This window comes from Capra hircus (assembly GCF_001704415.2).
Source record: "Capra hircus breed San Clemente chromosome X unlocalized genomic scaffold, ASM170441v1, whole genome shotgun sequence".
NCBI classification, from domain to species: domain Eukaryota; kingdom Metazoa; phylum Chordata; class Mammalia; order Artiodactyla; family Bovidae; genus Capra; species Capra hircus.
The window spans coordinates 20,228,042-20,252,040 of record NW_017189516.1 but is presented as its reverse complement, the minus strand read 5'-3'; the positions used below and the strand labels follow the sequence as shown (position 1 = coordinate 20,252,040).

Below are 23,999 nucleotides of genomic sequence, written 5' to 3'. Positions count from 1 at the left end.
TTTCCCATTTTAAACTGTCCTGATTTAGATGATAAAGTATAAGGATAACTCAGCTACACTCCATAAGAAGATCAAACATGTTTTTGAAATTCAGTTATCAGGAAACATTTACCCTGGAAGAATTGGCATATTTTCTACCTGTGACCAATGTAAATCCTGCAAATGACTGTATTTCTTTTCCAGCTGCATCTAGAAGGAAGGTAAGAAAGAAACTTATAGCTCAATTTTATTTATTCTGCAGGACTATCAGGCACAAATGTCTACAGTCAAAAAAGATCCTGGCGCTGACTTTGTTCATTCTCTCTCTATCTGCTCTGACCCAAATTTATAGAGTCATACCTGGACATTTTGCTTCAGGGATTCTTAAAGGCCCCCTAAAGACACTGGGAAAGCAATGGGTGCAAAAAAAAAAAAATACAAGACTTAATGATAACTCATTAAAAACTTGATTATTTCCTGCTTTTATTGGGAAGGAGCTTGGTCTGTGAAGTCAGAAGCATTGTAGAGATCAGATCCTCGAGCCTGAAAACACCCACACTTCAGCTGGGGGTCGCACCCTGTGGGAGACCCAAGGAGCACCACCTTTCTATGGCCACAAGCTGTGTATCTGTAACTGATATGATTGTGTGACACCTAGAAAAGGCAGGTTTCTCACTGGGACCAAGTGTACCAACTGTCCCCTCCTAAGTCATTAGATATCTTTCCTTACACCCTGACCCAAGACTTCAGTTTCTAGAAATCAGTCATGTATATGCACAAAGATTTAAATGCAGAAATGTAACTACAGTGGTATTAGTTGTCAACACCAAGACTATCCTTCATACATGCTTACTAACAGTATCAGTATAGTTCATTTGCTAGTCGTGTCCGACTTTTGCGAGCCCATGGACCACAGCACACCAGGCTTCCCTGCCCATCGCCCACTCCCGGGGCTTGCTCCAACTCATGTCCATCAAGTTGGTGATGCCATCCAACCATCTCATCCTCTGTTGTCCCCTTCTCCTACAGCCTTCAATCTTTCCCAGGAACGGGGTCTTTTCTAATGAGTCAGTTATTCACATCAGGTGGCCAAAGTATTGGAGTTTCAGCTGCAGCATCAGGCCTTCCAATGAATATTCAGGACTCATTTCCTTTAGGATTGACTGGTTGGCTCTCCTGGCAGTCCAAGGGACTCTCAAGAGTCTTCTCCAACACCACAGTTCAAAAGCATCAATTCTCTGCCCCTCAGCTCTCTTTATGGTCCAACTCTCACATCCATACATGACTGACTACTGGAAAAACCATAGCTTTGACTAGACGGACCTTTGTAGGCAAAGCAATGTCTCTGATTTTTAATATGCTCTCTTGGATTGACATAGCTTTTCTTCCAAGGAGCAAACGTCGTTGAATTTTATGGCTTCAGTCACCATCGGCTGTGATTTGGGAGCCCAAGAAAAGAGAGTCTCTCGCTGTTTCCGCTGTTTCCCCATCTATTTGCCATGAAGTGATGGGAAAGGATGCCATGAACTTCATTTTTCAGATGTTGAGTTTAGAGCCAGCTTTTTCACTCTCCTTTTCCACTTTCATCAAGAGGCTGTTTAGTTTCTCTTTGGTTTCTGCCTCAGTTCAGTTCAGTTCAGTCACTCAGTCGTGTCCGACTCTTTGCGACCCCATGAGTTGCAGCACGCCAGGCCTCCCTGTCCATCACCCACTCCCGGAGTTCACTCAGACTCACGTCCATCGAGTCAGTGATGCCATCCAGCCATCTCATCCTCTGTCGTAAGGGTGGTGTAATTTGCGCATCTGAAGTTATTGATATTTCTCCTGGCAATCTTGATTCCAGTTTGTGCTTCAGCCAGCCAGGCATTTCCCATGATGTGCTCTGCACAGAAGTTAAATAAGCCGGGTGACAATATACAGCCTTGACGTACTCCTTTCCCGATTTGGAACCAGTCTGTTCTTCCATGTCCAGTTCTAACTGTTGCTTCTCGACCTGCATATAGGTTTCTCAGAGAGCAGGTCAGGTGGTCTGCTATTCCCATCTCTTGAAGAATTTTCCAGTTAGCTGTGATCCACACAGTCAAAGGCTTTAGCATAGTCAATAAAGCAGAAGTAGATGTTTTCCTGGGACTCTTTTGTTTTTTCTGTGATCCAACGGATGTTGCAATTTGGTCTCTGCTTCGTCTGCCTTTTCTAAATCCAGCTGGAACATCTGGAAGTTCACAGTTCACGTACAGTTGAAGCCTGGCTTGGAGAATTTCGAGCATAACTTTGCTAGCGTGGGAGATGAGTGCAGTTGTGCAGTGGCTTAAACATTCTTTGGCATTGCTTTTCTTTGGGATTGGAATGAAAACTGACCTTTTCCAGTCCTGTGGCCACTACTGAGTTTTCCAAATTTGCTGGCATATTGAGTGCAGCACTTTCACAGCATCATCTTTTAGGATTTGAAATAGCTCAACTGGAACTCCATCACCTCCACTAGCTTTGTTCATAGTGATGCTTCCCAAGGCCCACTTGACTTCACACTCCAGGATGTCTGGCTCTAGGTGAGTGACCATACCACCGTGGTTATCTGGTTCATGAAGATCTTTTTTTTGTATAGTTCTTCTGTGTATTCTTGCCACCTCTTCTTGGTATCTTCTGCTTCTGTTAGGTCCATACCATTTATGTCCTTTATTGTGCCCATCTTTGCATGAAATGTTCTCTTGGTATCTCTAATTTTCTTGACGAGATCCCAAGTCTTTCCCATTCTCTTGTTTTCCTCTATTTCTTTGTGTTGATCACTGAGGAAGGCTTTCTTATCTCTCCTTGCTATTCTTTGGAATTCTGCATTCAAATGGGTATATCTTTCCTTTTCTCCTTTGCCTTTAGCTTCTTTTCTTTTCTCCGCTATTTGTAAGGCCTCCTCAGACTACCATTTTGCCTTTTTGCATTTCTTTTACGTGGGGATGGTCTTGATCAGTGCCTCCTGTACAATGTCACGAACCTCTGTCCATAGTTCTTCGGGCACTCTGTCTATCGAATCTAATCCCTTGAGTCTATTTGTCACTACCACTCTATAATCGTAAGGGATTTGATTTAGGTCATACCCGAATGGTCTAGTGGTTTTCCCTACTTTCTTCCGTATAAGTCTGAATTTGGCAATAAGGAGTTCATGATCTGAGCCACAGTCAGCTCCCGGTCTTGTTTTTGCTGACTGTATAGAGCTTCTTCATCTTTGGCTGCAAAGAATATAATCAATCTGATTTTGGTATTGACCATTTGGTGATATCTATGTGTAAAGTCCTCTCTTGTGTTGTTGGAAGAGTGTGTTTGCTATGAGCAGTGAGTTTTCTTGGCAAAACCCTACTAGGCTTTGCCCTGCTTTGTTTTGTCCTTCACGGCCAAATTTGCCTGTTACTCCAGGTATCTCTTGACTTCCTGCTTTTGCATTCTAGTTTCCTATAATGAGAAGGACATCTTTCTCAGGTATTAGTTCTAGAAGGTCTTGTAGGTCTTCATAGAGCTGTTTGACTTCAGCTTCTTCAGCATTACTGGTTGGGGCATAGACTTGAATTACTGTGATACTGACTGGTTTGCCTTGAAACGAACGGAGATGATTCTGTCATTTTTGAGATTGCATCCACGTACTGCACATTAGACTCTTTCATTGACTATGAGGGCTACTCCATTTCTTCTAAAGGATTCCTGCCCACAGTGTTAGATATAATGGTCATCTGAGATAAATTCACCCATTCCAGTCTATTCTGGTTCACTGATTCCTACATTAACAGTATGTTGGTTATAAAAATGATGATATGTGCGAAAACTCAGTATTACCCAACTGTTAAAATTGTATACAAAAATATTTGCCGACATGGAGATATGTTTAAGTTAGTGTAAAGAGCAAAAAATGAAGGTAAACAATTCTAGTTTTCATATAAACCGAGTGTGAATATATTAATAATATAAAGATGATGCTGTGAAAGTGCTGCACTCAACATGCCAGCACATTTGGAAAACTCAGCAGTGGCCACAGGACTGGAAAAGGTCAGTTTTCATTCCAATCCCAAAGAAAGGCAATGCCAAAGAATGCTCAAACTACCACACCGTTGCACTCATCTCACATGCTAGTAAAGTAATGCTCAAAATGCTCCAAGCCAGGCTTCAGCAATACGTGAACCATGAACTTCCTGATGTTCAAGCTGGTTTTAGAAAAGGCAGAGGAACCAGAGATCAAATTGCAAACATCCTCTGGATCATGGAAAAAGCAAGCGAGTTCCAGAAAATCATCTGTTTCTGCATTATTGACTATGCCAAAGCCTTTGCCTGTGTGGATCACAATCAACTGTGGAAAATTCTTCAAGAGATGGGAATACCAGACCACCTGACCTGCCTCTTGAGAAACCTGTATGCAGGTCAGGAAGCAACAGTTAGAACTGGCCATGGAACAACAAACTGGTTCCAAATAGGAAAAGGAGTACGTCAAGGCTGTATATTGTCACCCTGCTTATTTAACTTCTATGCAGAGTACATCATGAGAAACGCTGGACTGGAAGAAACACAAGCTGGAATCAAGACTGCCGGGAGAAATATCAATCACCTCAGATATGCAGATGACACCACCCTTATGGCAGAAAGTGAAGAGGAACTAAAAAGCCTCTTGATGAAAGTGAAAGTGGAGAATGAAAAATTTGGCTTAAAGCTCAATATTCAGAAAACGAAGATCATGGCATCCGGTCCCATCACTTCATGGGAAATAGATGGGGAAACAGTGGAAACAGTGTCAAACTTTATTTTTGGGGGCTCCAAAATCACTGCAGATGGTGATTGCAGCCATGAAATTAAAAGACGCTTGCTCCTTGGAAGAAAAGCTATGACCAACCTAGATAGCATATTGAAAAGCAGAGACATTACTTTGCCGACTAAGGTCCGTCTAGTCAAGGCTATGGTTTTTGCAGTAGTCATGTATGGATGTGAGAGTTGGACTGTGAAGAAGGCTGAGCGCCGAAGAATTGATGCTTTTGAACTGTGGTGTTGGAGAAGACTCTTGAGAGTCCCTTGGACTGCAAGGAGATCCAACAGTCCATTCTGAAGATCAGCCCTGGGATTTCTTTGGAAGGAATGATGCTAAAGCTGAAACCCCAGTACTTTGGCCACCTCATGCGAGGAGTTGACTCATTGGAAAAGACTTTGATGCTGGGAGGGATTGGGGGCAAGAGAAAGGGACGACAGAGGAGATGACTGGATGGCATCACTGACTCGATGGACAAGAATCTGAGGGAACTCCGGGAGTTGGTGATGGACAGGGAGGCCTGGCATGCTGCGATTCATGGGGTCGCAAAGAGTCGGACACAACTGAGCGACTGAACTGAACTGAACTGAAACACTCATGAATAGCCACACATGCACATACCAGAGAAAATGTCTGAAACCATAAACATCAAAATGTTAATAGAATTGATAGTTAGGTGATAATAGACTTAGAGGTCACTTTAATTTTCTTCTTTCTACTTAGAGTATATGACTTCCTGTTACAAAAATAAAACTATTTTTATATAACCATATATAAAAATATACATTTTTACATTTTTATATACATATATGAATTTATGTAACAATATAAAATATATTTAACTATTTCATATCCATATAATAAAATAAAGTAATGCAGTTTTATCATATATACTGTCTCACTGAGCCCCTGTGACAACCAGCCTGTCCCCGTGTTGACAGCAGACTCAGGACTGTCAGAAGGGAGCTGTGGGGCAGGGTCTGGCTCCCTCATCCTCCTCTGTTTGCAAATTTCAAGGGGAACTTTTAGTGGGAAAGCTGGTCTTGGCTGGAGTGTGGGGAGGGTGGAGGACACAGTCAGGAGACCTGGCTCCAGTCCATTACTGTCACAACCCCAGGAACCTGGCCAACTCATGTACCTTCTCAGGCCACTTTATTCATCTTTGAGAAGAGGAGGAAGAGCTACAAGGGCCCTAGAGACTGTGCTCACCCTACTACCTGGCCGTCCTCTAACTTCCAAAAAAAACAAAAAAACAAAAACAAAAACGAAAAAGGGAGGGGAATTTTCTGCCCTAGATCAGCGTAGAGGGGAAATTAGCAAATCCCCAAGGATCAGGAAAACGGAAGATCTGGTGGTGATCAGCTGAGCATTTGCACAGAGCCAGTGGGGAGTGCTGGACATCAGGGGGGAATGTCTCCCAGGCTGGGGCTGGTGGTCACCCCTACCTGGACACTGCTGCCTGCAGACACCCTGGACCTCCCCCTCTCCCAGGCTATGGGGCTCACCCTTCATCCCACTGTTCCTCCATCAACTACATCACATTTTTCACTAAAATAGGCAGGGCTCTGGACGTGGGACACCAGCCAGGTGGTACTCATGCTCAACAGTGGAATGGTGATTCATCTCAGGGGCAACAAGGCTGGAATCTGCCCCTCCTGTGACACGCCTGCCCTGCCCTGAGGCCCTGCTGATCAATATCAGGTACCTCATTTAATTTTCACTGTAACCTTGCCAGCTACACGACAATGATTATCATTAGCACCATTTGACAGCAGAAGCTGTTGAAGCACAGTGAGGCTAAGTCAGTTATCCTAAGGTCACACTGCTAGCAAGTAAAAGACCAGGAAATACTGAAGCCAAGATCAGCTGACTTCAAAGTCGGTCTGTGATTCTGAACCCCATACTGGGTCCGCTCCCAGTAAACAATATTCCTGTTATCCATTGTCCTCAAAATGCTCGGGCTGGAGGAGGCCATCTTGTGGGCATAAACTGAGCTTCTGCATATTTCAGTGCACATCCACAGTGATCTGCCTAAATTTCCCTCTTCTGATAGAGGTGAAAACTCAAACTCATCCTCCCTCCTTTCTTAGACACTGGAATCCAGGTGTGCACCAAGTCCCCCAGTGACTGACCAACTCAAAAAAATTGGTCTCTGCACACCTCACATCCCTGGCACTATACCCCTGATTGCTCTTGCTGCCAATCAATCACTGACCAGCAGAATCCACCCATGGATGGACTACAGGGACTGGCAGAGGACACTTCAAAGTCCCCTAATCACTTGAATGGCCAGGCTCCTCATATTATTAATCCACAGTGATGACTATGACAACATTGAGTAATAACCAACACAAGTACAGCAGTACCACATCCCAGGCAGGTTTCCAATTATCCATCTTCCCAGACTGCCGATTGATGACCCACAGGGTTTCTAAAACTGACTCCTGGAGCAGCCGAACACTGAACTTGCCTGCTGGATGGTATGGTTTTCATTTCAGAAACCACCTAGTATCTTTCACAACATCACTGACCATCCCCCGCCCCCAGTCCCTATCTGTCTGTCTCCACATTCCCATAAACTTTAGTTGTCTAAAACAACATGCACTGATTATCTCAGTATTTATGTGGGTCAAAATCCTAGGCACAGCGTAGCTTGATCCTCTGTTTCAGGGTCTCTCATGTGGCTGCAATCAAGGTCTCAGCTAGGCTTGGGGCCTCATCCGAAGGCTCACCTGGGGAAGGATGTTCTTCCAAGCTCATTTATGTGGTTGTTTGCAGGATCCAGTTCATTTGGGCTGTTGGACTGACAGCCTCAGTTTCATACTATTTGTCAAAGGCAATCCTGAGGTCCCTGCTATATAGGCCTCCCCAACATGGCAGGTTGGTTCACTAAGTCCACAAGGAAGAGAGCCTGTTAGCAAGACAGAACCTACAATCTCTGGTCAGCTAACCACGAAGGTGGCATCTCCTCAATGTTAAAGGTACATTACTGCTTAGAAGTGAGTTACGCAAATGGAAGGAATTACACAAAGCCTTGGATACCAGGAGTCTGGGGTCATTGGGAGCCATCTTAGAAGCCACTTCTCGTAGGCCATCAACAAAGAAGGACTCTTGGATACATGTATTTGTATGGCTGAGTCCATTTGTTTTCCATGAAACTATCACAACATTGTTAATCTGCTGCTGCTGCTGCTACTGCTGCTGCTAAGTCACTTAAGTCGTGTCCAACTCTGTGTGACCCCATAGACGGCAGCCCACCAGGCTCCCCCGTCCCTGGGATTCTCCAGGCAAGAACACTGGAGTGGGTTGCCATTTCCTTCTCCAATGCAGGAAAGTGAAAAGTGAAAGTGAAGTCGCTCAGTGGTGTCCGACTGTTAGCGACCCCGTGGACTGCAGCCTACCAGGCTCCTCCGCCCATGGGATTTTCCAGGCAAGAGTACTGGAGTGGGTTGCCATTGCCTTCTCCAATTGTTAATCTGCTATACTCCAATACAAAAATAAAAAGTGTAGTTAAAAAGGAGGACTCTAATGCAGAGATCCTATACCCACTCCCAAGAAAACACTCCTTAGAGCAAAAGAACAACAGGTTCAGACATTAAATAATTTGAAGACTATCCCACCAGTTTACTCTATTTGATGAAACACTAAAGGAAGTATTGTAGATAAATGAACAGTGAATGAGAAGATAGACCTCAAAATAAGGGAGCAAAACAATGGTTAGCAATAACTCTTGTGGTAAAACATACACTTGCAATTGCAGGGTTTGCTAAGAGTCGGACACGACTGAGCGACTTCACTTGCACTTTTCCCTTTCACGCATTGGAGAAGGAAATGGCAACCCACTCCAGTGTTCTTGCCTGGAGAATCCCAGGGACGGGGGAGCCTGGTGGGCTGCCGTCTATGGGGTCACACAGAGTCGGACACGACTGAAGCGACTTAGCAGCAGCAGCAGCAGCAGCAGCAGCAGCAGCAGCATAGCTAGAGTTAAATGATGATAAATAAAGTAACTGGGAACTTTGAATACAATACTAAGTAAGTTTTCTTGAAGCAGAATGGACTTAACCTAAGAAAAATACAGTCTTCCAAAGAGCAGCTTTAATATTTCTAGAGAAACACAAAAATAATACTGTTCCTCTTCCTGAGGCAAATATGGGTGATAAATATCTTTCTCTACAAAGAACAGTTAATTGTATGCTGATCAAATAATAGAGAAAACATAAATCATGCCTGTTAGAAGTGGCACAATATATACTTGTACCATTAGTAAACATAAAAAGCATTAATGATGTAAGGAGGAGGCACAGAAATGCAGAGAAGCATCAAAGTATTAGGAAGAAGAAAAGAAAAGGTTGCATTTAGGAAACAGTAAGATTGAAATAAGGAAATTTTAGCATTTAGGAAACAGTAAAATTGATATTAGGAAATTTTAATACAAAAGACAAGATTATCATATTTATACATATTCAAATGGACTAAATCTGAAGACACAAGTGTGCAATGAGAGCAAAATATATATATATATAGTTGAAAAGAAGTATATGTTAAACAGTGAGAAAAATAAGGTTTAGGCAAAGATACACAAGGTTGTGCATGCTCAGTTGCTCAATCGTGTCTGACTCTTTGCAAGTCCTGGACTCTAGCCCCAAGGCTCTTCTGTCCATGGAATTTTTCAGGCAAGAATACTGGCTTGGAGTGCCATTTCCTACTCCAGGGAATCTTCCCAACCCAGGGATCAAACCCATCTCTCCTGCACTGCGAGTGGATTCTTTACCACTGAGTCACCTGGGAAACCCACACACCAGGTTAGTGGCTGCAAAATAAAAGAAGCAGTGATGATGTACTTGGGAAAATAAATTCAAGGTCAAAAGGACTAAACAAGCAAAACAAGGAAAACACATAGTGGCATTGTGCAAAACAGCCTAAGATACGTACTTTAGGATTTTCCACCTCTACCTGCCAAAAACACAACTACAAAGAGAAACTTGTTTTAAAATATCACAACATTTGTTCTATCTTTTGATAGCATAACAGCTGGAGCAGACAAAAAGACAAAAGTCAGAGTAAAGAAGCTGCTGCTAAGTCGCTTCAGTCGTGTCCGACTCTGTGCGACCCCGTAGACGGCAGCCTACCAGGCAAGAATGCTGGAGTGGGTTGCCATTTCCTTCTCCAATGCATGAGCGTGAAAAGTGAAAGTGAAGTCGCTCAGTTGTGTCTGACTCGTAGCGACCCCATGGACTGCAGCCTACTAGGCTCCTCAGTCCATGGGAGTTTTCAGGCAAGAGCACCGGAGTGGGTTGCCATTGCCTTCTCCAGAGTAAAGAAGCAGTAACTGTCAAACTGGACAGAAAAGTCCTAATGAGTAATCTGAACCTAACAGAAGATATATTTTCTTACATCCATGAAAGTTTATGAAACTCACGAGTAATCTGGCCCACAAAGAAAATCCTGAGTAATATTTTGAGTTCAGATTCAACAAGCTATATTCTCTGATCACAGTAAAAGCATAATTACAAATATAGAAAGGAAAGATAGCAAAACTGCTTAACCAGTTAGAAACTAAGAAGCATTCCTCAATAGGTAGAATCAGAGTGAGAAATCAATTCTGAACTTGCACTTTTCAGACCAGAGTTTATCAGATACAGCTGCATTAGAAAAAAGTGTATATTTTCAAATCCTTTACTACTATAATAGACTGGAAAACAAAATTAATAAAGATAGGAATTCAAGAAAGAACAAAATGGAGCAAACATAAAAAATGAAACAAAACAAAAAAAGTGGCAATTAATAAAATGAAAGTTTACATAAATAAATATAAACATAGGGAGTATAATTAAAACTAAAATTTAATCTTATAATTATTTATATGGACTAGCTCCTGGAAAATATGATCAAGTTAAAGAAAGAAAAATACAATACTGGGAATAAAGAAAGGAGCTATGGCACCAGATAGGTAGGGCATTGGTGGTGGTGGTGGTTTAGTCGCTAAGTCGTGCCCGACTCCTGTGACTCCATGGACTGCAACCTGCCAAGCTCCTCTGTCCATGGAATTCTCCAGGCAAGAAGACTGGAGTGGGTTGCCATTTCCTTCTCCAAGGTAGTGCATTAGATAACTGATACACTAGTTATGGTGGAATACGAGGTGTAACTCTAGAGCAACATCCTGAAATATTTAGGTGAAATATCTGAGTCCATTCAGAAAAAAACAATAGTGTAAATTACAACAACAACAAAAACATCTCTGAGGGTCTAGTGAATATAAAAAGAACAGGAAGAGTGGTTGAAGCCTCATTTGAGTCATACGAGTTCCCACAGGCAGCCTTACTGGACACACCTCCACTGGCCTGGCAGGGCCTTGCAAAGGCAGATATAGCAGAGGTCCCAATCCTCTTCTGGCAACCCTACAGGCATTAGGTAGACAGAGCCAGCTGGGAAGAGTAGACCCAGAGAAGGGTAGTGGGAATAGGAGAACAAGACAAGATCAGAGGTGGGGGCTGGTGGGGGGGGGATGATGTGCATAGACCAGGACTGCACTGACAGGGGCCAAGGCTGACAGAAGGGCTGGGACCTCATGGTGTGGTGAGGGGTGGGACAAGATGGGCAGGGGCAAGGGCCCGATTGCATTGAACCTTGAACTCTCCTCAGTGTCCCAACATGGACTCATCACCTTTTCCCTCCACTGCAACATTTTTCCAGCATCTCTGGCCTGGGGAATGCCAACAATTATACAGAAGTTGGTCAAAGTGCACTAATCAGGTGACAATGACAGACCTGATGGCCTGGGACGGGGGACTCAGGGTCACTGGTACCCACTTTGTAACCTCACCTCTCCCTTGACAAACTGAGCTGAGTGTGCAGCACTTCTCAGCCAACTGCAAATGGGCCTGCCAGACAAGTAAAGCTGCACTGTCCCCCACCACCATTGGAGGTTTGGAATTGGGTTTGTGGGCACAGAGACTGGATTAGGGGCCACCAGGAGATATTAAAATGTCTTGCTAATCTCAAGTTTCTAAACAAAACTCAGGCCAGGGGGAGATGAGCACAGGGCAGATCCTTTGGCCCTGCTCAGATTCAGGAAAGAGAGAGACAGGGGATAAGAGAAAGGACAGAAGTGGGGAAATTTTAAAGACCAGTCCACCTTAAGGAGGCGTAGAGATAGGATACTAAATGGGGAACAGAGAAGCACAGAGAAACTTTGAGATGCCCTGAGAAAGACATGGTTAGAGGAATAGGTGTGTGAGAAATTCGTAGTGTCTCCCTTGCACCAAGTATTGGGCATAGGACCTCAGTTGAGCAGAGCTCAGCTGTCTACTCTGAAGCGTCGGTCAGTGCTGAGTGGATCATGCTGGACTGCTTGGTGAAGCATCAGGGTCAGCAGCCCTGTCCGATTCATCGTGGCTCTTCACACCTTGTGCTCCTGCTCAACCAGCTCGTGCAACTGTGGAGGGTAAGTGTGAGAAGGGGCTTCTAGGATCCCATGCTGCCTCTCAGCCACACTCAGCCTTGTAACCTACTGCACGAACATACTCTAGGTCCACCTTGGCATGCCTCAGCTTCTCCCAGCAATAGTGGAGTTTGCAAAGGCCTTTGGGGAGATGACAGAAATCATCAGTGACCTCAAAGACATTGTGCACTAGTGGACAACTGCACACCTCATCATCTGGAACCTGTGGGCAGAAAGAATGATGATGAGGTACGGAGGGGGTGGCTATGGAGGGGGATCAGGCAGGTAAAATGAGAGAAAGGGGGGGATTGGAGGGCAGTCAGGCAGAAGGAGAGGGATGGGAAGTGAACTAGCAGGAAAGAAGAGAGGAATTCAGTGATTACTAGGTAAAGAAGAAGGCGGCAAAGAGGGTATGATCAAGCATGGAGGATGGAGGAAGAAGTTAAGCTGGGATGTAGGAAAGAGTGTGATCGGGTAGGATGGATGGAAGAGTAGAAAGAGATCAAACAGGAAGGAGAGGAGGGATGGAGGGGAGGTCTGACAGGGAGAAGTACATGAGTGTGAGTGGCAGTCGCCCAGTCATGTCCAACACTTTGCGATCCCACGGAATTTTCTAGGCCAGAATACTGGAATAGGTAGCCTTTCCCTTCTCCAGGGGATCTTCCCAAACCAGGGATTGAACCCAGGTCTCTTGCATTGCAGGTGGATTCTTTACTAGCTGGACCACAGTAGATGAATGGAGGTTGGTAAAACATAAAGGAGGTGAGGAATGGGGTCAGGAGTGTGGAGGGATGAGGGCTGATCAAACAAAGAAGGAGGGATTTTGGAGATGAGAAGCAGGGAGAAGGTGACTGGGGAAGTGAGGCAGGAAGAATAAAAAAGAAATGAAGGGAAGTCAGAAATTCAAAAGAGAGGAATTGAGGGTGTCCTTTCAGGGATGGTTGGGGTGGAATGTCAGGCAGGGGCTGGGAGAAGAAAGCAGATGGGCAAGCAAGAAGACAGGAGGAACAGGGGATGGTTATACTGAGGAGCAGAGGAATGGAGGGCTAGACAGGCAGAAAGAGAGAGACAGGCAGAAAGAGAAGTGTTGGGGGTGTGGTCAGGCAAGGAGCTTATCAATAAACAGCAGCCACACAGAAAGAAAAGTGAGACTAGACGATGACTGAGTAATAAGGTGGGGGAGTGTAGGGAAGGTCAGAAAGAGAGGAGGGGACCCACTGAGATTGGTCAGTAGGTGTGAAAGCAGTCAGGCAGAGGGAAGAAGGAATAGGAGGCAATTCAAGCACGTAGAACCAGACAAAGAAGGTGGTCAGGTAGGGAGAAGGGGGCGGGGCGGGTGGGACTGAAAGCTCATGAGATAGAGAAGAAAAAGTCTCACCTTGGGGTCCATTGAGTGCTCGGGGTGGGAGTTGCTTACAGTACCTGTTACTCTATGGGTTGTAAACAACACAGAAGAGCCTTGTGGCTCTGGGGAGAGATTGAAAGTGAGGTGCTAAAGATGAAGAGGAGGGTGGTTTCACCCTGAACTCAGGCCACACTTTCTCCCAATCCCACCCAAGTGGGCTTCTCTGGTGGTGCCTCATACAAACCCTGCCCCAAATTCACCCACTTTTGCCTCTGAGCCCACCCACATCCTGCCCTTGATCTTGCCCACCCTGCCCCTGATTCTGTCCACATCATGTCTCTGAAGCTTCAGCTTCATCACCAGTCCTTCCAATGAATATTCAGGGATGATTTCCTTTAGGATTCACTGGTCTGATCTCCTTGTAGACCAAGGGGCTCTCAAGAGTCTTCTGCAGTATGAATATTTACCAGAAAAGGCAAGCATAGATTAGCCTCTGGTCAAGTTATTGAAACTTGTGGTTCACCAGTTTCCACCTCCAGGATTCCCTCCATCAGTTGACTTTGAGACTTTTGCCTATTATTCCCTAGCTGAGGGTTTCATCCTGGGCTTTCCTGATGCCCTTGTTCCTGCAGGGTCTACATTCTCAGGAGTCTCTTTCTCCAGTCCGGCTTTCAGTGTCTTGGCATAATGTAATAATGACATACAGTTTTCCCACTTATCTTGGCTCCCTTCACATGTTGTCCAGAGGAGGGGTTCTTCCCTTAAAAAGTAGTTGTAACCAATCTGATCACACGGACCACAGCCTTGTCTAACTCAATGAAACTAAGCCATGCCATGTATGGCCCCCAAGACAGGAGGGTCATGGTGGAGAGGCCTGACAGAATGTGGTCCACTGGAGAAGGGAATGGCGAACCACTTCAGTATTCTTACCTTGAGAACCCCATGAACAGTATGAAGAGGCAAAATGATAGGATACTGAAAGGGGAACTCCCCGGGTCGGTAGGTGCCCAATATGATACTGGAGATCAGTGGAGAAATAACTCCAGAAAGAATGAAGGGATGGAGCCAACGCAAAAACAATACCCAGTTGTGGATGTGACTGGTGATCGAAGCAAGGTCCGATGCTGTAAAGAGCAATATTGCATAGGAACCTGGAATGTCAGGTCCAAGAATCAAGGCAAGTTGGAAGTGGTCAAACAAGAGATGGCAAGAGTGAACGTTAACATTCTAAGAATCAGAACACTAAAATGGACTGGAATGGGTGAATTTAAGTCAGATGACCATTATATCTACTACTGCGGGCAGGAATCCCTTAGAAGACATGGAGTAGCCATCATGGTCAACAAAAGAGTCCAAAATGCAGTACTTGGATGCAATCTCAAAAACGACAGAATGATCTCTTCGTTTCCAAGGCCAACCATTCAATATCACAATAATCCAAGCCTATGCCCCAACCGGTAGCACTGAAGAAGCTGAAGTTGAACAGTTCTATGAAGACTTACAAGACCTTTTAGAACTAACACCACAGAAAGATGTCCTTTTCATGATAGGTCCTGGAATGCAAAAGTAGGAAGTCAAGAAACACCTGGAGAAAAAGGCAAATTTGGCCTTGGAGTACGGAATGAAGCAAGGCAAAGGCTAATAGAGTTTTGCCAAGAGAACCCACTGGTCATAACAAACACTCTCTTCCAACAACACAAGAGAAGACTCTACACATGGACATCACCAGCTGGTCAACACCGAAATCAGATTGATTATATTCTTTGCAGCCAAAGATGGAGAAGCTCTATACAGTCAGCCAAAACAAGACCGGGAGCTGACTGTGGCTCAGATCATGAACTCCTTATTGCCATATTCAGACTTAAATTGAAGAAAGTGGGGAAAACCACTAGACCATTCAGGTATGACCTAATTCAAATCCCTTATGGTTATATAGAGGAAGTGAGAAATAGATTTAAGGGACTAGATCCGATAGAGTGCCTGATGAACTATGGACAGAGGTTCGTGACGTTGTACAGGAGACAGGGATCAAGACCATGGAAAAGAAATGCAAAAGAGCAAAATGGCTGTCTGAGGAGGCCTTACAAATAGCTGTGAAAAGAAGAGAAGTGAAAAGCAAAGGAGAAAAGGAAAGATATAAGCATCTGACTGCCGAGTTCCAAACAATAGCAAGCAATGATAAGAAAGCCTTCTTCAGTGATTAATGCAAACATAGAGGAAAACCACAGAATGGGAAAGACTAGAGATCTCTTCAAGAAAATTAGAGATACCAAGGGAACATTTCATGCAAAGATGGAGTTGATAAAGAACAGAAATCGTATGAACCTAACAGAAGCAGAAGATATTAAGAAGAGGTGGCAAGAATACACAGAAGAACTATTTTAAAAAGAGCTTCATGACCAAGATAATCACGATGGTGTGATCACTCACCTAGAGCCAGACATCCTGGAATGTGAAGTCAAGTGGGCCTTAGACAGCATCACTACGAACAAAGCTAGTGGAGGTGATGGATTCCAGCTGAGCTAATTCAAATCCTGAAAGATGATGCTGTGAAAGTGCTGCACTCAATATGCCAGCAAATATGGAAAACTCAGCAGTGGCCACAGGAATGGAAGAGGTCAGTTTTCATTCCAATCCCAAAGAGGCAATGCCAAAGAATGATCGAACAATGCACAATTGCACTCATCCCACATGCTAGTAAAGTAATGCTCAAAATTCTCCAAACCAGGCTTCAGCAATATGTGAACCATGAACTTCTGGATGTTCAAGATGGTTTTAGAAAAGGCAGAGGAACCAGAGATCAAATTGCCAACATCTGCTGGATCATTGAAAAAGCAAGAGAGTTCCAGAAAATCATCTATTTCTGCTTTATTGAATATGCCAAAGCCTTTGACTGTGTGGATCACAATAAACTGTGGAAAATTCTGAAAGATATGGGAATACCAGACCACCTGATCTGCCTCTTGAGAAACATACATGCAGGTCAAGAAGCAACAGTTAGAACTGGACATGGAACAACAGACTGGTTCCAAATAGGAAAAGGCGTATGTCAAGGCTGTATATTGTCACCCTGCTCATTTAGCTTATATGCAGAGTACATCGTGAGAAACGCTGGGCTGGAAGAAGCATAAGCTGCAATCAAGATTGTCGGGAGAAGTATCAGTAACTTCAGATGTGGAAATTACACTACCCTTTTGGCAGAAATCAAAGAAAAACTAAAGAGACTCTTGATGAAAGTGGAAAAGGAGAGTGAAAAAGCTGGCTTAAAATTCAACATTCGAAAAATGAAGATTATGGCATCTGGTCCTATCAGTTCATGGCAAACAGACGGAGAAACAATGAGAACGTTGAATGGTTTTATTTTCTTAGGATCCCAAATCACTGAAGATGGTGACTGCAGCCACAAAATTCAAAGATGCTTGCTCCTTGGAAGAAAAGCTATGACAATCCAAGAGAACATATTAAATATCAGAGACATTACTTTGCCCACAAAGGTCCATCTAGTCAAAGCTATGGTTTTTCCAGTAGTCATGTACGGATGTGAGAGTTGGACCATAAAGAGAGCCGAAGGGCAGAGAATGAATGCTTTTGAACTGTGGTGTTGGAGAAGACTCTTGAGAGTCCCTTGAACTGCCAGGAGATCCAACCAGTCAATCCTAAAGGAAATGAATCCTGAACATTCATTGGAAGGACTGAAGCTGCAGCTGAAGCTCCAATACTTTGGCCACCTGATGCAAATAACTGACTCATTAGAAAAGACCCTGATGCTTGGAAAGATTGAAGGCTGTAGGAGAAGGGGACAGCAGAGGATGAGATGGTTGGATGGCATCACTGACTCGATGGACATGAGCTTGAGCAAGCCCCGGGAGTTGGTGATGGACAGGGAAGCCTGGCATGCTGCAACCCATGGGGTTACAAGCAGTCAGACAGGACTGAGGGACTGAACTGAGTTCCAGCTTAGAGCCAGGCCCTGAGGCTAAGCTCCCAGGGTGACCGATCACCATCTTCTTTGGTGTTTATATTTCAAGGAGATGGCTCCTAGTCCCAAAGAAAATTACTCTGGGTTGTTTTGCTGACAGAAGGCTTATTTACCCTTATAAGATTTACATATGTATCCAAGGGGCAGAGGAAGGGTTTACAAATACCAGTTTTCTCCAGGAAAGATTCTAAGAAAAGGGAAGGAGGAAAAGGTCTCTTTCTCTTACAGCAACAGAGAAGATTCCATTAAAAAAAAAAAAATGGCTGTGAGTTTTAAAAGGCTGTGAGTTTCCTAAGCCTGAGTTCCCACAGAGGTGTCGCAGATCATCCTTGACAAATGCCTGCATGTGCACTGAGTTGCCTTACAGGAAAGGATCCTGAGCATGAGCAACCTGCTGCCTAAGAGCAGCCTGGAAACCAGCCTTGGAGTCATTTGCTGTAAGCACAAACCTGAGAAATGCCAGGGAAAGAGCACTTGGGGCCTTGCTTTCCTGTCACACTCAGCAAGATGTGTAGGAGCACAAGAGACCCATAGAGGAGTGTCTTCAAGTCCAGTGGGACAGAAAAGAAGGCCTAGGCAGTGACACAGCACTCCCAGTGCCATCAGTCTGTGCTGTGCGTTCATTTACAGCCACAGAGTCTCGAATGGCCAGGGCCACTGGAGCGACACACATTCCATTGGCGGAAATCCACAGTGAGCCTGCACCCCCTGCTAGCTTTTTCCACTGGCCATACTGGGCCATTATACTGATGCTTTACTGTCGTAATCTACCTGCCACATTTTAGTCTTAGTCAAGGCTGTGACTTCTCTTTGTCCTCCAGGGAGTCTCTGCTGTTTCCCTTCAGACACCTGGGAGAGGATAGGGAGATGGGTTAGGGAGTGAATTGCACACTCTGCTGTTGTCTCTCTGCATGCAGCAGTCCCTCAGTCGGAGAATTCCCTTTGGTCTTTATCCAGCATTCCTAGAACAAGCACGCAAAACACTGTCCCAGGGAAGTATTAGGTCGTGGAAGCAACAATGACAGTTCTGTTGACCCTTGAACAATGTAGGGGTTAGGGGCACCAACACCCCTCTGAGTCAAGAATCCAAGTATAACTTTAGACTCTTCCAAAACTTAACTACTAATAGTCTATTGTTGACTGGCAGCCTTACGGTTAACATAAACAGTTGATTAACACATATTTTGTATGTTATATCCGTTACCTGAGCAATAGTGGTAAAGAATCTGACTGCCAGGGTAGGAGACGAACAAGATACATGGGTTTGATCCTTGGGTGGGGAAGATCCCCTGGAGGAGGAAATGGCAACCCACTCCAGTATTCTTGCCTGGGAAATCCCATGGACAGAGGAGCCTGGCAGGCTACACTCCATGGGACCACAAAGAGTCAGACACAACTGATAACGCACACCCACTCATGCCTTATATACTGTATTCTTTTTAAAAAAATAATTGTATTTGTTTTGTGTTGGGGGTGCTGTGCTAAGTCTTTGTTGCTGCATGGGGGTATTCTCTAGTTGTGATGCGTGGGGTCTACTCTCTAGTGGCGAGCCACACCCTTCTCATTGTGGTGGCTTCTGTTGTGGATCACAGCTTCTAGGGTATGTGGGCTCAGTCGTTGAAGCTCTGAGGCTCTAGAACACTGTCTCAATAGTTGTGGCACACGTGGGTTTATTTGCTCCAAAACACGTGGGATATTCTCAGATCAGGGATGGAACCAGTCACCCCTGAATTGCCAGGCAGATTCTTTACCACTGAGCCACCAGTCAGTTCAGTTCAGTTCAGTCGTTCAGTCGTGTCCGACTCTTTGCAACACCATGAATCACAGCACACCAGGCCTCCCTGTCCATCACCAACTCCCGGAATTCACTCAAACTTATGTCCATCGAGCTGGTGATGCCATCCAGCCATCTCATCCTCTGTCGGCCCTTTCCCCTCCTGCCCCCAATCCCTCCCAGCATCAGGTTCTTTTCCAATGAGTCAACTCTTCGCATGAGGTGGCCAAAGTATTGATTTTTCAGCTTCGGCATCAGTCCTTCCAAAGAACACCCAGGGCTGATCTCCTTCAGAATGGACTGGTTGGATCTCCTTGCAGTCCCAGGGACTCTCAAGAGTCTTCTCCAACACCACAGTTCAAAAGCATCAATTCTTCTGTGCTCAGCTTTCTTCACAGTCCAACTCTCACATCCATACATGACCACCAGAAAAACCATAGCCTTGACTAGATGGACATTTGTTTGCAAAGTAATGTCTCTGCTTTTGAATATGCTATCTAGGCTGCGACGGCCAGCACACTAAGCGCAAACAGCTGCGACAGCCACACACTAAGCGCAAGTGGCTGACTAAGCGCAGTCCAGAGGAGCCAACCCACGTCCAAGGTCAGGGGCGATGGTCTGGAGGAGCCACCCCGTGCCCGAGGCCAGGGGCGGCAGCTGGGAGGAGCAACCCCACACCCGAGGCCAGGGGCGGCGGCCGGGAAGAGCAACAAACGTCCAAGAAGTTTTGGCTGCGCTGGCTCAGGAGGGCCTAGAGGAGCTATCCCACATTGAAGGTCAGGAAGGGCAGCAGTGAGGAGATACCCTTCGTCCAAGGTAAGGAGCAGTGGCTGCGATTTGCTGGAACAGCCGTGAGGAGATACCCCACGCCCAGGGTAAGAGAACCCAAGTAAGACGGTAGGTGTTGCAATAGGGCATCAGAGGGCAGCCACACTGAAACCATATTCACAGAAAACTAGTCAATCTAATCACACTAGGACCACACCCTTGTCTAACTCAATGAAACTAAGCCATGCCCGCGGGACAACCCAAGTTGGGTGGGTCATGGTGGAGAGGTCTGACAGAATGTGGTCCACTGGAGAAGGGAATGGCGAACCACTTCAGTATTCTTGCCTTGAGAACCCCATGAACAGTATGAAAAGGCAAAATAATAGGATACTGAAAGAGGAACTCCCCAGGTCGTAGGTGCCCAATATTGCTACCGGAGATCAGTGGAGAAATAACTCCAGAAAGAATGAAGGGATGGAGCCAAAGCAGAGACAATACCCAGCTGTGGATGTGACTGGTGATAGAAACAAGGTCCGATGCAAAAGGAGCAATATTGCATGGGAATCTGGAATGTCAGGTCCATGAATCAAGGCAAATTGGAAGTGGTCAAACAAGAGATGGCAAGAGTGAACATCAACATTCTAGGAATCAGAACACTAAAATGGACTGGAATGGGTGAATTTAACTCAGATGACCATTATATCTACTACTGTGGGCAGGAATCCCTCAGAAGAAATGGAGTAGCCATCATGGTCAACAAAAGAGTCTGAAATGCAGTACTTGGATGCAATCTCAAAAAGGACAGGATGATATCTGTTCGTTTCTAAGGCAAACCATTCAATATCACTGTAATCCAAGTCTATGCCCCAACCAGTAATGCTGAAGAAGCTGAAGATGAATGGTTCTATGAAGACCTACAAGACCTTGTAGAACTAACACCCCCAAAAAATGTCCTTTTCATTATTGGGGACTGGAATGCAAAAGTAGGAAGTCAAGAAACACCTGGAGTAAAAGGCAAATTTGGCCTTGGAATGTGGAATGAAGCAGGGCAAAGACTAATAGAGTTTTGCCAAGAGAACCCACTGGTCATAACAAACACTCTCTTCCAACAACATAAGAGAAGACTCTACACATGGACATCACCTGATGGTCAACATCGAAATCAGATTGATTATATTCGTTGCAGCCAAAGATGGAGAAGCTCTATACAGTCAGCAAAAACAAGACTGAGAGCTGACTGTGGCTCAGATCATGAACTCCTTATTGCCAAATTCAGACTTAAATCGAAGAAAGTGGGGAAAACCACTAGACCATTTAGGTATGACCTAAATCAAATCCCTTATGATTATACAGTGGAAGTGAGAAATAGATTTAAGGGACTAGATCTGATAGACAGAGTGCCTGATAAACTATGGACAGAGGTTCGTGACATCGTATAGGAGACAGGGATCAAGACCATCCCTATGGAAAAGAAATGCAAAAAAGCACAATGGCTGTCTGGGGAGGCCTTACAAATAGCTGTGAGAAGAAGAGAGCCACCCAGGAAGGCCCTAAATACTGTATTCTTAAAGTAAGCCAGAGAAAAAAATGTTATTAAGAAAATTCATAAGGAGACACAGCTAGGATGGCAGCAGGAGAGATGGTGAAATTTGCAGCCTGCCCCTCTGGGCTCTAGTCCTCGGTCCCCTGTCCCCCCAACCCTTCTGGCAGCCAACTCATGTCTTGGTGGAGTCCCAGATGGTGGACCACCACACTGCCATATACAGCACAGTCCACAGTGACAAGTCTCAGATGCTTCAGATGCTGCTTAGTGGCTGGAGCCGGGAGGAGCTAGACGAGCTCATGGGCTAGTTGGCGAGCAGAGGACGGGGGTGGGGGGTTAAGGTGGGGATGCCACTTGTCATTACCTCCCATTACAGCCACCTAGATGTGGCCAAGTACCCAGTGGACAAGCGCGGCACCAGCATGGAAGTGGGCAACTTGGTACACTTCACAATGATGAGACCATCAAGGGAGCACAGCCGCCCTGAGCCACCTCGGCCACTGACCACCTGGACCTGGTGCAGAGCCTGCTGCACTGTGGGGCCATGGTGAGCTGCACTACGTGCAGCTACTCGAAGCCCCTGTGCTCTGCTTCTGTAGACACCTGGAGGTGGTGTGCTACTCAGCGAGCAAACACCAGGTGGACTTGGAGGTGGCCAATCAGTGTGGGCACACGTGCCTCATGATCTCCTGTTACACAGGCCACCGCCAGATTGCCCGCTACCTATTACTGCAGGGCACCCAGGTGCACCTGTGCAGCGTCGAGCATAACATGCCCCTGTGTGACTGCACTAAGGCCAGCAGCCCAGGTGTCCAGAAGCTGCTGTTCAGGTGCTAGGCCCACAGGGAATGGGACAGCTATGGCATGACCCTGCTGCTGGTGGCCCACGTAACAGACCACACCAGCATTGTGGAGGACCTCAGCCAGGAGCAGCCTGCTGGTGAAGACTCACAGCCAGGATTGATCCAAAAAGGCCCCTCCACCAGCCAGGCATGTGTGCAGCCCCAGGGTGCCTGCTGCTGCAGCTCCTCCATAGAGGAACCCCTGAGCACCAGTCGGGAAGCCGTCTGACAGCCTTGGAGTTGCTGGGAGCCACCTACATGGCTAAGAAGCAGGATCTGCTCAGAGTCCTGAAACTCTTGGTAGGGGCCATGCAGCTACATCACCAAGGGGCACGAATCTGCCTAAACCTGAGTCCCCAGCTGGTCCTCACCTCTGACTCTTCCAGGAAGGTGAACACCACTGAGGAATTAGAGGCGCTCATCACTTAACAGTATGAGATAGGCATGCAGGCACTGTTGATCTGAGAGTGGTCCTGGGTCCCTCCCATCCGGACACTTTCTACTATATGTGTTACTGGGCCAACCTGGACAGCTTCTAGCGCTATATCCACTAGTGGAAGAACGCCGTGGACATGCAGCGGAACAACTTGAAGCCTCTGACCTCCAGAAGCTTCCTATTCTTTGATAAACTCTTTTCCTTAGTGCTACAGAATCGCTTGGCCAAGGGCAGTCTGGGCTTGCCAATCAGCTTTGCAGATCTAATGTGGGTGCTGTGCAAAGGGGTCTAGGAAGTGGAGTGGGCCCAAGGAGCCCAGGGACTTAGCCCAGTTCACCAAAGCCCTGGCCATTACTCTCCACCTGCTCTACCTGCTGGAGAAAGTGGAGTGCAGGCCCAACCAGGAGGACATGAAGCACCTGACGGTCTGCTCAACTGCTCCCCTCGCAGCAAGAATGGCTTCACTCCTGCACATGACAGTGGCCACTGACCACGAACTTGGGCCACTTCTAGGTGGACAGATTCCCCTCCCTCCAGGTGGTCAAGGTGCTCTCGACTGCGGGGTTGACCCAGACAGTCAGGAATTTGACAACAAACACCCCAGTGTGCATCACAAAGCAGAACAACTGCCTGGGGATCATGAACACCCTGATAGAGGCAGGGGCCCATGTGGACACCACGAGTGCCTTAAAGAAGACAGCTTATGAGTTGCTACATGAGAAGCTGCTGGCCAAGAGCACCATTCAGCCCTTCAACTATGTGAGCCCACAGTGCCTTGTGGCCTGCAACCTGGATAAGAACAAGATCCCCTACAAGGGCTTCATTCCCTAAAAGCTGAAGGCTTTCATCCAGCTGCACTGACAGGGGTCGGAGAAGAGAACCTGAGAAGGGTGGGGCCCACACCTGTCCCCGTCCTCTCCGGGGAACACTTCAGGTGGCTGGAAGCCAGAAAGGGCTCATGGGCCTCCATGGCCCCCTCCCCTCATCAGGGAGAGGGGACAAGAATCTGTGAGCTGTTGGTGATAGAAGCTTCAGGACCATGTGCTCAGAGAACTGACTTTCTGTAGGAGTTCACGCACTCATCCTCCACAAAGAGAAGATGCTCCGCCTCCCACATG

The 23,999-nt window shown here is 45.9% G+C and overlaps 1 pseudogene; it reads left to right on the top strand.

Moving 5' to 3' along the window:
- The first annotated feature begins 21,777 nt into the window (after nt 1–21,777).
- Nucleotides 21,778–23,742, top strand: LOC102175281 (annotated as a pseudogene).
- The last annotated feature ends 257 nt before the right edge of the window (nt 23,743–23,999 follow it).